Source organism: Suricata suricatta, chromosome 16 (assembly GCF_006229205.1).
Source record: "Suricata suricatta isolate VVHF042 chromosome 16, meerkat_22Aug2017_6uvM2_HiC, whole genome shotgun sequence".
In the NCBI taxonomy this organism is placed as follows: Eukaryota; Metazoa; Chordata; class Mammalia; order Carnivora; family Herpestidae; genus Suricata; species Suricata suricatta.
Genome location: NC_043715.1, coordinates 32080007 through 32090237, shown reverse-complemented (window position 1 = coordinate 32090237; position 10231 = coordinate 32080007). Strand labels below are relative to the sequence as shown.

The window sequence follows — 10231 nt, the reverse complement described above, 5'->3', positions numbered from 1 at the left end:
GTTTGCCTGCTCATTTGTTTTGTACATTTCATCTCTGTATTTGACTCCCGTCTTCTTTTCTTTTTTGAGTTTTAATACTTCCTATGAAGATTTTGTGACTATATCAGAAATATGTCATTTAAATATTACGGTCCATCCATACTCATGAGTCATACCCTTCCTTTGCTCGCACTTGTAGAATGGGATTTCACCAGGTCTGCCTCACGGTGGCGCCATTTCTCGGGCAGCCCCGTATGTGTGCCTGGTCGGTGCTGGAGCTCCTTGAAAAGTTAGGGTAAACATTTCAGTACTGGTTTTCAGAAGTGCTGATGGGCCATAGGCACGTCAGCATAAAGCCTGAATGGTTACGTTTTGATAACAAAGGTAAATGCATTTTTTCCCCTGCAGTTCTAAGGTGTCCGTGAAGGTGCCTGGCTTTTAGTGCCTTTGTCTTGTTTGGAGATGTTGCATGTGGTTTTCAAATCTCGCTCTGCTCTCAGGATCTACTGGTTTTATATGTAGTCGCCCTCTGGGCTTCAACAGTTGATCATATTATTTCTTTTTTGTCCAATTTTGAGTGTGTTTTACCTTTACCAGCATTTTGAGCCTGTCATTAATACTTGGGTTATTTGCTCTGGCTCCAGACACTCCTGGGTGAAGTGCTCACAGGGTAGAAACATGCATGCTAGGGACAGCGTCACTAACAGTCTTTCTCTTCTGAAGTCTCGTACCCCCGTGTGTTTTCTCGTTCCCTCCTCTGTGTCATAGTGTGAGTTGTGTTTGTCTTAACCTATGGGCTCGTGTTCGGGGTTTCCGGAGCTGGAGGCCGGCCAGGAGGGAGGGCGGCCACGGTGAGCTGCGGGACCCTCTCTACTGCAGTGTGTTCATTGCAGAGACCCCCCCCCCCCACTGCCTAGGATGTAGTTCTCGCGGTGGCTCTGTAGGAATCCCTAGAAATCACCATCATCGGGAATCATTGATAAGTTCTGTTGATTTTTGTTGTTGTTGTTCATGGTTACATCTCAGTTTTACTTGAGTGTTGACGCACAGCTTGAAATTGAGCCGTTCCTTCCATGATTACATGCTGTCCATTTCTTAGTGTTGCAGTCACTGACTAGGAATGTTGATAGGAGGTTGGTTGCTTCTCAGTTAACTTTTCAAAAATTAAGTGGTAACATATAAAAAAGACATTCCCAGTTTTCCTGCGATAAATCTTGACATGCTAAATTAATGATCAGTGGAGATTTTTCCTTATCCATCAGTTCTTGCTCTCTGAGCTCGTTTAAATGGCTTCCATCAGTGGAGAGCAACATTCTCAAGTATTTTGTGAGGGAACTGATCCCATAAATGGCTCTGTTGAACTTAATTGAGTAGAAAGTTATATTTCATAGTTACTCTTTATCCTAATTTTCACCAGCGACCTAGTTCATCTAGTGACGTATTTAGAGAGAGTGCGACATCACAGCGGGAACAAAGATGTGTAAAAGCAGCACTTGGAAGTGACGTCTGTGCCTCAGCCTCTGAGCCTCAAGACTGTTTTGTCAAAACATTTATGGGTGGCATGAGCAAATTTTAAGACACTACATGATATTTAACATAACCGAGGAGCAAGTCCGAGCTGACCGCAGAAGGCACTTGCGTGGCCCCGAAACTTGACGTGACCTAGAAGCCTCGCTCTTTACCGTCCTTTTGTGAGCTGTTGTAACTTTACGCCTTGAGCAGCTTTTTTTTCCCCATCAAAGATAATGACCTAAATATCTGTATAAGTCGAATGTTGACAGAATTATTAAGCAGGGGGATTGCTTATGAACTCTGCTGATGTATCTGACATCCAGAATTAAATATTTACTTAAGGGCAGTTTTTCAGTTAATACACTGCTAATGTTTGTTTTACTCTTAGGCAGGGTTTTTTAATTTTTTAAGTATTTGGCCTTCGCATTTTCTACTTAAGTGTATGCCCTATCAAGTGTAACCTAGTCCCCAGAAGGACGGAGCACCGTAGAAGAGACTGAACCAGACAGATGGAGATAGCGCACCCCTTTGGTGGCTATGAACTTGAGGAATGTCCAGGATTTACGAAATGTTAGCCGTATCACTAAGAACAGACAAATAACAGGCAGTCTCTTAATGTGTGCGTTTTCAGCAAAAGTGTTTGTTGGTATTTATTTGCACATCATCTTTATTTTTGCATTCTAACGTAAGCCTTTGTGGTTCTACACGGCCTTGGCCTCTGGTCAAAGGAGCGGTTTTCCACGTGGCCTGATTACAGGCCGGGCCTCCGCTAAGGAAACAGTCTGGATGAATTTGTTAGGAGTGTTGTTTTACCTTCAAGATGCTGTAGTAATGAGAGCTTCTGAAGTCTCAGTCTCCCAAGCCAGGCATCACCGGAAGCGTGGGGTGGGGGGGGGGGGGAGACGGGCCTCGGAGAAGCAGTATCAAAGCCAATGACCTGGTGAAGCTGATTTAATCCCTATTTCTCCCGGTAGTGATCTGTACCGTCCAAAGAGAGGGAGATTATTTGTTGGTTATCAGCCAGATTCTTTGAGTTTAAATTTATCTCCCCTTTTAGCTTGGGTTCTGTGCAGTTCATGGCTGTTCCCTAAATCATTTCGTGATTACCTTTTATATGCAGTCTTTCATAACATGTCTTCTTGTCCCCAAACGGAAATCTCCGAAATGTAAGCTCCCTCTCTGATTTTTACATATTTAAATTTTAATTTTTTAAAGAGTCTTTTGAAAGTCCCATAATCCTAAAATATTCCGAAGACGTATTACAAGTATCAAAGTCTTCACTCACCACTAAAAAGCACTCACTTAAGACCACACTGTATGAATGGTGAAAGCATAGCTTCTGGGTATAAAACTTGAAGGGCTCTTGAGATAAACATCTTCTAGTGGAATGTACGGAAGATGTATATATTTAGAAGTTTGATGAGCCAGTATTTGTTTTTAATAACCTTATCATTTATTTCCTTCTTTGATTAGCGTTGCCTTCTGTGGTAAGAAATGTGGACTCCTGTGAGGTGCTGGAGGTTTGAATCATCTTGAAAGCTTTCTGCTCTTGTCTAGTTACCGCTGCAGAGGCACTAAGGAATTTACCAGAAAGAGAGATTTGATACAAAATGATTTATGAAATCTCGACATTTCCTGAGGTCGTGTCATTGGGCACCAGTTACCAATACTATGAATGGCACACCTGGAAGGGTTTTTTTCTTTCTTTCTTTTTTTTTTTTTTTTTTTTTTTTAGCTCACGACGGTTTCTTCAAAGATGTCAATTGTTTGCCTCGAAAATTTTATAAATTGCATTTCTACACACATCTGCCCCCACCCCACCCCCGTGCTTACCACTGGGCTTATTATTCATAATCTGCAATTCAATAAAGGCTTTGTGCTTTCATTTATCTTCAAAACCTCTGGTATGAGCCTTTATGTAAGACTTGAAGGGCTATTTAAAAAATTATCTTGTAATTCTAACGACAGCCCTGTTGAGACCAACGAGAGGTTTTTCTGAATGTGGAGAGCATGTCTGGGCATCCAGCCTTTGTAAAGCCGGTCGTGGAGTGGGGAGATGCTTTAAGATGGGGTCCTCTCCTGCCTGTGTCCCCACAGCCCCTGCAGGACTGAAACCAACCCCTACAGCCTGCTTATTCGCAAATCCCACCCCCTTTGCTTAGATGCAAGGGGCTATGCTTGCTGTACTAAGAAGTTGATATACTTTACTGTAGGTTCCGTGGAGCCACAAGTTACACAGACTGTGAAAATAGAATAATGAAAATGTCTGGTCCTCCAGAGAACAGAGAAAGAAGTCGGGTTAATGACTGTGCAGCCAAAGCATGTTTTGTGGAGGGAGCAGCGTCAGTCCTCGGACTCGGGCGGCCGGTGCTTGCCTGGAACCCAGCTGAGTGGTGGTGAAAATCCTGCATTGATTGCTTCCAGATCACCACAGGCTGACTTAGAGTGAAGAGTAGGTCCGCAGTTTGTAGACAACTGGCTGGTAAAGCCCACTCACTAGCCTGGTCTCGCACATTTATTGGAAATGTCCCCTTTTTTTTTAAGTGCATAATCAAAATATCCTTTTAGCCTCCCAGAAGTTTCTCAAATGGTAAATTAGAGAGTGAACTGAACTTTGTCCATTTACCTAGACATAGTGAATTTACTTAATTTCTCAGCTAATATGTGAATGCTCCATTGTGAAGAAATGTAAATAATATGTATATATCTAAATGAAAAGATCTAGTTACCCTTCACCCTCTAATCACACCTACCTCCTTAGAGGTTCCTGCTCTATTTATTTTTATTTTTAGAGAGCGAGAGAATCCTGAGCAGGCTCCACATTCAGTGCAAAGCCCAACGTGGGGCTCAGTCCCACACCCCTGGGATCATGACTGGAGCTGAAATCAAGAATCAGACACTCAACTGACTGAGCCACCTAGGCACCCCATTACCATTTTAATATTTGGGGATGTAGCTGCCTAGATTTTTTTAAATGCATTTACATACATACACCTATCTGCACATGTATAACATCAGGGAGTCTCTAAGCCTTTTATGTAAGTGACACCACACTGTGGCATTCTGCAATCCCCTCCCTCCCAGAGAGCTCTTTGCCTGTCAGTCCAGCTGCAGGTCTATGTCATTCCTTTTATGATGCTGACTTCTGTTTGCGGGTAGCTTTAGTACATTAACAGGTCAGGTACCCCCAAACCCTTACAAACAGATAGATTTATGAAATATCTAGTACTTAAGTTTATCTTGAATAGGGGTTTTATTAAAGTATGCATGGCTATTTGATGGCACTTAACTTCTGAACTGAGCTTTCTGAGGAACACCCTCCCACCCCGTTGTATTTTCCTTTAGGTGAATTTTCACGAGTTCCTTTAGAAGTGTTTCACCTTTTACTTAGGCTAAGATTGAAATGTAAACGCAGCATGGTCATCTGAAACTTTTTAGATGATGTTGCCCTTGACAAAAGTGATTCTGAAAAACCACTTATTGATCATTCTCCACCATCTGCCCTCCAAAACTTGATAGTTTGTAGATCCTTCAATAATGGCAAGCGGCAACTGACAGTCTCTAAAAATAAGTTATCTGTCTTAAAGTAGGATGGCTTGCACAGTGAGCAAAGAGAGTGAACTCCGGTGGGAGGCAGGAGCCAGGTATTTGGGTCAGAGAAGGCAGAGAGCTGCCTTGCATTTTGTTTGGGAAATCTGGAAAATTCTGTAGGAAAAAGAGATGATGGAAGGTGTCTGGGGGAAATTTCAGACCGTGATCTACCAAATCCTTAGGAATAGGGTGATGTTTTTTTTAGGAAAGGTTTTTCTTGAAATCATTGTTTTGACGCTCACTATCTGTTTGTAGAATTTCTGCTGTAATTCCTATTCCTTAGTGTCCGGAAAAGCCTGTTGTGCGATGTTCTATATTTACCAGCGTAGGTCCGTTTAAGAATACAACAACTTTTAAACTGGGAACATTCTTCACTTTTTAAAAACGTCTTATGCTTTTTGCTTGCCTAAGAAACCATTTAAAAGACCCAAACAAACTAATCCATGAAATAATCCATCTGGGAAATAGCATAAATTTGTTTCTGTGTGTGTATGTTTCTAAAGCAAGCAACTGACTCCTATCTGAAAACATGGGATTACAATGTTGAAGAGAAACCCATTAGAAATATGTCAAGGTTTAATGCCAACATTATTCATATGAAAGAGGACAGGGTTAACCGTATCAAATGGCCTGTTTAAATGGCGTATCAAGTTTCGAAAGAGCTATTGCTCACCCATGCAAAAATGCAAACCATTTCTATACTTAAGTCACCTGCCAGGTATCTTCAGGAATGTGGCTTTGCATAAGGACTCAAAATAGTTGTAAGGTACATTACATCATGCGCCTTTGATTTTTAAAATCCAATTCAAGAAACCGGCGCTTTTGCGTAAGTACCCAAGACGTCTCCAAGGGGAACATAGACGGGAAGGGGGAAGGGCGCCCGGGCAGCTTGTGGAGACGGAGATGTGTGTAAAGCTGCAGGCAGGGCTGGGCTGAGGGGTGCTGGGGAGTTGGTGAGGAGCCGGTAGATGGGCCAGGGCAGCGTTTTGTCACAGAGTCACATCGTCCTAAAGGTCTGTTTCCCTTCCCTTTCTTCCCTCTGCTTTTTCCCTGTCCTAAGGCAGCCACTTCCAGTTTTTGGTGGTTTGGGGCGGGTGGGGAGTGTTCACCTCTGTCTCTAAGTGATGTACCTCTAATGCCACTTCTTGATTTTCAGTTCTTGAAATTACGTTTTGGGGGCCCCTGGGTGGCTCAGTCAGTTAAGCGTCCGACTTCAGCTCAGGCCATGATCTCCCATTTCTCGGGTTTGGGCCCTACACTGGGCTCTCTGCTGTCAGCACTGAGCCTGCTTCGGATCCTCTGTCTACCCCTCCTCTGCCCTCCACTCATGCTCTGGCTCTCAAAATAAGCAAACAAAAAAAGAAATTATGTTTTGACTTCTTACCACCTCCAAACTCCTTTTGTGCCTCAGCCTCTAGATAGAATTACATTGAATTTTGTTTGGCACAATATTCAGTGGTTACCTTATTGTGACTATGTAGATGCTGTTCTTATCAATTAAGCTATATACTAAAGGGTCTGTTTTATTTTCCCCTGTACAAGTTTTTTTTGTTTTGTTTTCTGGAGGTGGTCTTTAAAAATTTTTTTTAAATTGTTTTGCTTTTAGTTTTCCATGTACTTTAGTTATTCGCCCTAAATGCTGCCATTTTTTTCTTTTCTTTTTTTGTTAAGTAGACTCCATGCTGGGTATGGATGCAGGGCTTGAACCTATGATACTGAGATCAAGAGTCCAGTGGTTAAACCAACTGAGCCACTCAGGGGCCCCCAAATGCTACTATTTTCTAAGCCTCTGCAAATGCGCAGGTGGCCTAGGAATTCCATCACCTTCGGCTCCTGCTTCTGAGCAGCCATGCCTGGTGCACACCCACCGCCCTGCTCTCCCTCCACCTGCACCTGGTCCCCGTCACACACCCCGTGGTCACCTCCTGTACTCTGCAGCCCGTTTTCCCCTCTTTTGTTGATAAGCTCTCGTTAGTGCAGTCCCAGGGGCTCCCTGGGGAAGGATGCACAGACAGTCAACACCTCAGAGGGTCTGTTCTTCATTTACACTTAACTGATAGTTCTGCCGGACACAGAATTCTGGCTTGGAAAACCGTTTTCCTTCAGAATTTGAAAGCATTGCTTCATTCCTCCTTGTGTTGTTCTGAGAAAATGAACTGTAACTTATTTCTTTGGTTTTTTTTTTTTTTTTTGAAACTTTTAGGGTCCTCTTTTTGGTTCCCAGTGTTCTGGCATTGTCACTGTTATGGAAATTAGGGGGGTCTGTTTTGTCTGTTGTCCGAGGCAGTCGGTGGCGTGGACGCTTTCCTTCTGGTACCACGTGGGCTGGGTGACGGGCAAACCTGGCGTTCTCATTTATATTTTCCTCCCCTCTGTTTTCTCTGGACTCCACAATTACTCAGACTGTGAGTCTCCTGGACTGAGCCTCTAGTCTTCTTATCTCTTCTAACCTATTTTCCATCTCCAACTTTTTATTCAACTTGACCTTCCAACCTTTCTGTTGGTTTTTCATTTCTGCTACCATGTTTTTCGTGTGAGTTCTGGTTTTGTCCTCGGATGCTCCTTGTTTAAAAAAAAATAGTATCCTATTTGGTTTCGTGGTTACAATATATTTTTTTGAATCTCTCAAGATACTAATGATATCGTTTTTTGCCTGCCTGCCTTGTCTCTGTGAACTTTTTTCTGTTCTGTCTTTTTTTTTTTTTTTTAGTTCATTAATTTCCGAGAGAGAGAGTGCAGGTCAGGGAGGGGTAGAGAGAGAGAAAGAATCCGAAGCAGTCTCTGCACTGTCAGCACAGAGCCCGAGTGGGGCTCCATCCCACAAACTGTGAGATCATGACCTGAGCCAAAACCAAGAGTCAGATGGTCAAGCCACCCAGGTGTCCTGCTGATAGGTTTTCCTCAAATGGTAGCCAATTCATGGAACACTTAGACACTGAAGAAGACCTTTCCTTTTCCTCTAGGTTTGAAGTGTCATTCTTGTCATTAAATAAGTTCACCGGGATTTTTTAACATTGCATATTTGCAGAACCCTCCCCGGGATCAGAATCTTTGGGGGTGGGGCTCCAACTGTATTTGGAAATCAATGCCTTAGAGCCTTGCTGCCCAGGCTGGCCTGACAGTGAGCCGCACAGCACAGGCACCCCTGGGGGCTTGGTGGAAATTAGAATTCTTGGTAGCCACTCCAGCGCTGAATCAGACTCCGAGTGGGGCCCAGCAATGCGTGTCTCCACCAGGCCTCTGCGCCATTCTGACGTTGGCTGCAGTTTGCGAGTCACTAACAGAGGGCAGCATGCAAGGGGGCACTGGGAGGTGGCCACCGCACAGGGGGTGGAGCCCGCTCAGCAATTAGTGGTAAGTTCATGGTTCGCACTGATGCAAGCATTGTGTTAACTCGCTTTCCCCAGCTCCGTTTTCCTGTCTGCTGTCAGGAGAATTGGTCATAGAATTGCAAAAACATGACACACACACCACAGGGTGGGAAGTCATAGTATTACTCCCCACACCCCCATGTGCCACAAAGGGCAGAGGGCTCCCGGCTCTGTGCTTGGAGGCAGAAGGGAGAGGCCTGAGGGCGAGCCCCGACAGGTCCATCCCGGGCCCAGTGTTCACCCTTCACTCTCTTCAGGCTTGACCTTGGCCGGCAGGACACAACAGCCTGGAACTGAGGCACTGGCTCGCTGGAGGTCTGGGGCAAACTCACTTCCTGGGCTCTGCTCGGGGGCGGAGCTGCAAGGTGGGCGGAGCTCAGGGTGGGCGGGGCGAGGCGCGGAAGCAGGCTGAGGAGGATTAGGTGCGCTCAGCGCCGCGCCCGCAGCGGGGATTCCCATCTTCCCGTGCAGGGAAGCCCCAGCCTCTCAGACCTTCACCTGTGAGCACTTGGGATGTAGCAACGACTTCGCCGTCAGCGGAGCGGCCGGGCTCCGACCCGCAGGGCCAATGCCACCCTCTGGACGCCCAGAGGCCGTGGGAACTGGGCTCCGGGAATCAGGGCGCGCTTACTGCCCTTAAGAGCTAGGAGTCTCAGCGGGGACCGCTCTCCCGCCCGCCATCTGGGATGCAGATCTGATTTTCACCTTCCAGGATTCTACCATTCCATGATTTCTTAGCCCAGTTCCAAAGCAGGTGTCCTCTGGGCCGGGTTCTAGGCCTCCTGCAGGGTCAAGGCACAACAACCAGACCCTGGGTGTCTCTTCCCTGTAGGGTCACTAACGTGACAGGCTCCCCGGTTGCATCACAGGGCACCTAGTAGACCAGAGTGTCTCCAATTGCTTGTCCGCGTGCTTGTTAAAATGCAGATTCTCAGGAACCTTTCCTGTGGAGTGGTGGCTTGGGCCTTTGAGGTTGGGACCTGAGAAATGGGCCTCACACTTGCCCACGTGACCCCCCACCTCAGCCAAGTAGGCACCTCAGATTCCATAATGGGCATAAATGCTGTTTGGACAAGTGGCCTCGCGAAGGTCTCAGTTAAGCGCTCTCCTTGTCTTGATTACCCCTTCAGTCGGTCTCCTTTGTCCCTCCCAGCTGTGACTCAGGAGCGCTTTCTTGCTCACCCAGCCTGGGTGCCTCGGAAACAGGGCAGCTGTTTTTGCTGCCAACTCTGGGGCCCCACCCTGGGTTGTAGGCCGCTGTGAGTGGGGTCACCATGGGGTTAGCCGCCTACCATCTGTGGATACACACGTTCTTGGGTGGCTTTGTCTTCTGGTGCTCAGGGCGGCTCCGACCTCCGGCCCCCCAGGAGTTAGAGAGACAGAAAGACACAGAGAGAGACAGAAAGTTTCCACCTAAGCTTCCTTCATCTTGGCAGGCGTGCATCTGCCCGAAGTCTATAGTTCCTTCTAGAAAGGGGCGTTCCTGGAGGGAGGGAGGACTGATCTGGAGTAGAAACCGCTGAACGAGTTTGCTAGAAAGTGTTGCCCTCTGGGGTGGAGCAGCACCAGGTGCGTCCAAACACGTGCGGGGACTTGGAGAAAAAAGTAATTTGGAAAAGGTTTGGCTTCCTGCTCACGTCCTGAGGGGGCCTGGGGAGCGGACGGTGGGCGTCCTCGGCATTCCTGGTGAAAATCGAGCAGGGCGGTGTCCGGCGGCGCCTGAAAGGGGCCGGGGTGTGGGGCCCCCGCCACGACCGGGGCCCGGGGCCCGGGGCTCG

The 10231-nt window shown here is 46.4% G+C and overlaps 1 protein-coding gene across 1 annotated transcript in view; it reads left to right on the top strand.

Annotated features, from left to right (window-relative positions):
• Nucleotides 1-9967: 9967 nt before the first annotated feature.
• The window catches only part of ADCY7 (adenylate cyclase 7), a 56398-nt gene continuing 56134 nt past the window's right edge, over nt 9968-10231 (top strand). The window contains exon 1 of the mRNA XM_029926681.1: nt 9968-10022. The gene's annotated coding sequence lies outside the window, so the exon portion shown is untranslated. The remainder of the gene's footprint in view (nt 10023-10231) is intronic.